We start from the raw sequence: 5,119 nt of genomic DNA, 5'->3' as shown, positions 1-5,119 counted from the left end.
CAATAAACATGAGTGTGCATATATCTGTTCGTGTAAAGGCTCTTATTTCTCTAGGATATATTCTGAAGAGTGGGATTGCTGGATCATACGGTAGTTCTATTTCTAGCTTTTTAAGGAAGCGCCAAATCTATTTCCAAAGTGGTTGTACCATTTGACATTCCCACCAGCAGTGTATAAGTGTTCCAGTCTCTCCACAACCTCTCCAACATTTACTATTTTGTGTTTTTTGGATTAAGGCTGGCCTTGTTGGAGTGAGATGAAATCTCATCGCAGTTTTGATTTGCATTTCTCTAATGGCTAATGATCGTGAGCATTTCCTCATATATCTGTTAGCTACCTGAATGTCTTCTTTAGTGAAATGTCTGTTCATATCTTTTGCCCATTTTCTAATTGGGTTCTTTGTCTTTTTGTAGTTGAGGTTTTGCAGTATCATGTAGATTTTAGAGATAAGGCTCTGATTGGAAATGTCACAGCTAAAAACCTTTTCCCAGTCTGTAGGTCGTCTTTTTACTCTTTCGGTGAAGTCTTTGGATGAGCATAGGTGTTTGATTTTTAGGAGCTCCCAGTTATCTAGTTTTCCTTCTGCATTCTTAATAATGTTTTATATGCCATGTATTAGGACTCCTAACGTTGTCCCTATTTTTTCTTCCATGATCTTTATCGTTTTAGATTTTCTATTTAGATTTTTGATCCACTTTGAGCTCGTTTTTGTGCATGGAGTGAGGTATGGGTCTTGTTTCATTTTTTTGCAGATGGATATCCAGTTATGCCAGCATCATTTGTTAAAAAGACTGTCTTTTCCCCATTTAACTGTTTTGGGGCCTTTGTCAAATATCAACTGCTCAAATGTGAATGGATTTATGTCTGGATTCTCAATTCTGTTCCACAGGTCTATGTATCTGTTGTTGTACCAGTACCAGGCTGTTTTGACTACGGTGGCAGTATAATAGGTTCTAAAATCAGGTAGAGTAAGGCCTCCCACTTTGTTCTTCTTTTTCAGTAATGCTTTACTTATCTGGGGCCTCTTTCCCTTCCAAATGAAGTTGGTAATTTGTTTCTCCATCTCATTAAAGAATGTGGTTGGAATTTGGATTGGAATTGCATTAAACGTATAGATCACTTTTAGTAGAACAGACATTTTTATAATGTTAAGTCTTCCTATCCATGAGCAAGGTACGTTTTTCCACTTATTTAAGTCTCCTTTGGTTTCTTGCAGAAGCTTATTGTAGTTTTCTTTGTATAAGCCTTTTACATCTCTGATAAGATTTATTCGTAAGTATTTTATCTTCTTGGGGCCTACTGTAAATGGTATCAGTGTTCTTTTTCTTGGTGTAGAGGGATCTGATTTTTGTATGTTGGTCTTGTATCCCAAAACTCTGCTGAACTCTTCTATTAGTTTCAGTAGTTTTCTTGAGGATTCCTTAAGAGTTTTCTGTGTATAAAACCATGACGTCTGCAAATAGAGATAATTTTACCTCTTCCTTGCCAATCTGGATGCCCTTTATTTCTTTGTCTAGCCTAATTGCTCTGGCTAGGACTTCCAGCACAATGTTGAATAAGAGCAGTGATAAAGGGCATCTTCGTCTGGTTCCCGTTCTCAAGGGAAATGCTTTCAGGGTCTCTTCATTGAGCATGACATTGGTTGTTGGCTTTGTATAAATGCCCTTTATTATGTTGAGGAATTTCCCTTCTATTCCTATTTTGCTGAGAGTTTTTATCATGAATGGTTGTTGAACTTTGTCAAATGCCTTTTCTGCATCAATTGATAAAATCATGTGATTCTTGTCTTTTGTTTATGTGATAAAAAAAGATGGATTACATTAATTGTTTTTCTAATGTTGAACCATACCTGCATACCTGGTATGAATCCCACTTGGTCATGGTGAATTAGTTTTTTGATATGTTGTTGAATTCTATTGGCTAGAATTTTGTTGAGGATTTTTGCATCTAAGTTCATGAGGTATATAGGTCTGTAATTTTCTTTTTTTGTGATGTCTTTACCTGGTTTTGGTATCAGGGATATGGCGGCTTCATAGAATGAATTTGGGACTATTCCATCCATTTCTATGCTCTGAAATACCTATAGTAATAGTGGTGTTAACTCTTCTCTGAAAGTTTGGTAGAACTCTGCAGTGAAGCCGTCCAGACTAGGGCTTTTTTTTTGTTGGGAGTTTTTTTGATTACCTTTTCAATCTCTTCTATCGTTATGGGTCTATTTAGTTGTTCTACCTCTGTTTGTGTTAGTTTAGGTAAGTACTGTGTTTCTAGAATCCATCCATTTCTTCTAGGTTTTCAAATTTGTTAGATTACAATTTTTCATAGTTATCTGATCTGATTCTTTTCATTTCAGTTGGGTGTGTTGTAATATCGCCCATCTCATTTCTTATTCGGGTTATTTGCTTCCTCTCCTGTTTTTCTTTTATCAGTTTGGCCACTGGTTTATCAATTTTGTTGATTTTTTCAAAGAACCAGCTTTTGGTCTTGTTAATTCTTTCAATTGTTTTTCTGTTTTCTATTTCACCCTAATTTTTATTATTTGTTTTCTTCTGGTTCCTGAGGGTTTCCTTTGTTGCTCTTTATTTGTTCAAGTTGTAGTAATAATTCTTTGATTTTAGCCCTTTCCTCTTTTTGTATGTGTGCATTTATTGATATAAGTTGACCTCTGAGCACTGCTTTTGCTGTGTCCCAAAGTTTCTGATAGGAAGTGTTTTCATTCTCATTGGATTCTATGAATTTCTTTATTCCATCCTTAATGTCTTCTATAATTCAGTCTTTTTTGAGCAGGGTATTGTTAAGTTTCCAAGTGTTTGATTTCTTTTCCCTGCTTTTCCTGTTATTGATTTCCACTTTTATGGCCTTATGGTCAGAGAAGATGCTTTGTAATATTTCAATACTTTGGATTCTTCTAAGGCTTGCTTGATGACCTAATATGTGGTATATTCTTGAGAATGTTCCATGTGCACTAGAAAAGAAAGTATACTTGGTTGTTTTTGGGTGGAGTGTTCTGTATATGTCTGTGAGGTCAAGTTGGTTGATTGTGGCATTTAGATCTTCTGTGTCTTTATTGAGCTTCTTTCTGGTTGTCCTGTCCTTCACCGAAAGTGGTGTGTTGAAGTCTCCTACTATTATTGTGGAGCTGTCTATCTTGCTTTTCAATGCTGATAGAGTTTGTTTTATGTATCTTGCAGCCCTGTCATTGGGTGCATAAATATTTAATATGGTTATATCTTCTTGGTGTATTGTCCCTTTAATCATTATATAGTGTCCTTCCTTATCCTTTATGATGGATTTAACTTTAAAGTCTATTTTGTCAGAAATTAATATTGCTACTCCTGCTTGTTTTTGATTGTTGTTTGCTTGATATATTTTTTTCCATCCTTTGAGTTTTAGTTTGTGTCTCTAAGTCTAAGGTGTGTCTCTTGTAGGCAGCATATACATGGATCGTGTGTTTTAATCCATTCTGCCACTCTTTGTCTCTTCATAGGTGCATTTAGTCCATTTACATTCAGTGTAATTATGGATAGGTATGAATTTAGTGCTATCATTTTTATGTCTTTATTGTGTGTTGTTGACAGTTTCTTTTTCCCACTTAATTTTTTGTGCTGCGTAGCTTATCTTTATGTATTATCCTTTCCTCATATTTGTTGTTGATTTTGTTTCCACTGAGTCTCTATTTTTTTCTTGTATTTTATTTTGATGAGTACGATTGTTTGTCTCCTTTGTGGTTACCTTATTATTTTCCCCTATTTTTCTAAATTTAAACCTAACTTTTGCTTCTTTGTATCGCCATATCTTCCTCTCCATAAGGAAGATCTATGATTACATTTCTTAGTCCCTCTTTGTTGTTTTAATGTTGTCTTCTTTTATATAATAACATCGCTGTTATCCTGTTTTGAGCATTTTTTTTTTTTATAACCTTGCTTTGTTTTTTTGATTGCCCTGTCTGGGTTGACTTCTGATTGCTCTGCCCAGTATTCTAGTCTTGGGTTGACACCTGATATTATTGATTTTCTAACCAAAGAACTCCCTTTAGTATTTCTTGTAGTTTTGGTTTGGTTTTTACGAATTCCCTAAACTTCTGTTTATCTGGAAATGTCCTAATTTCACCTTCATATTTAAGAGACAGTTTTGTTGGATATATGATTCTTGGTTTGCAATTTTTTTCCTTCAATTTTATAAATATGTCGTTCCATTGCCTTCTTGCCTCGTCGTTCCTGTGAGTTTATCCTTCTTGGCTCTCCTTTGTAAGTGACTTTTCATTTATCCCTAGCTGCCCTTAAAATTCTCTCTTTATCTTTGGTTTTGGCAAGTTTGATTACAATATGTCTTGGTGACATTCTTTTAACATCTACCTTACGTGGAGTTTGATGAGCATCTTGGATAGATATCTTCTCATCTTTCACGATAACAGGGAAGTTTCTGCCAACAAATCTTCAACAATTCTCTCTGTATTTTCTGTTATCCCTCCTTGTTCTTGTACTCCTATCACTCGTAGGTTATTTCTCTTGATAACGTCCACATGATTCTTAAGTTTTCTTCATTTTTTTAAAATTCTTTTATCTGATTTTTCTTCAAATATATTAGTGCCCAGTGATTTATCTTTGAGTTCAGAAATTCTGGCTTCTATTGCTCAGTTCTGCTTCTCACTTTCTACTGAGTTGTCTACTTCTGTAATTTTATTGTTAATCTTCTGAATTTCTGATTGCTGTCTGTCTATGGATTTTTCCAGCTTATTAAATTTTTCATATGTTTCTGAATAATCTTTCTAATTTCTTCAATTGCTTTATCTGTGTGTTCCTTGGCTTGTTTTGTGTATTGCCTCATTTCCTTCCTGATGTCTTGAAGGGTTCCGTATATTAATCTTTTGTATTCTGGCTCCGGTAATTCCAGGAATGCACTTTCATCTAGAAGATCCCTGGATCCTTTGTTCTGAGAGCTTTTTGAGGTGATCATGGTCTGTTTCTTTATGTGACTTGATGTTGACTGTTGTCTCTGAGCCATCTATAAGTTATTGCACTAGTTTATGCTTCCTTACTGTGGCATAGCTTCTTGCTTTGTTTTGTTTTGACATACACAAATGGGTTTATTGAGCAAGCTAGCTTGATTATTTTCACCTTTG

This window comes from Elephas maximus, chromosome 14 (assembly GCF_024166365.1).
Source record: "Elephas maximus indicus isolate mEleMax1 chromosome 14, mEleMax1 primary haplotype, whole genome shotgun sequence".
NCBI classification, from domain to species: Eukaryota; Metazoa; Chordata; class Mammalia; order Proboscidea; family Elephantidae; genus Elephas; species Elephas maximus.
Note: the sequence above shows the minus strand (reverse complement) of the source record.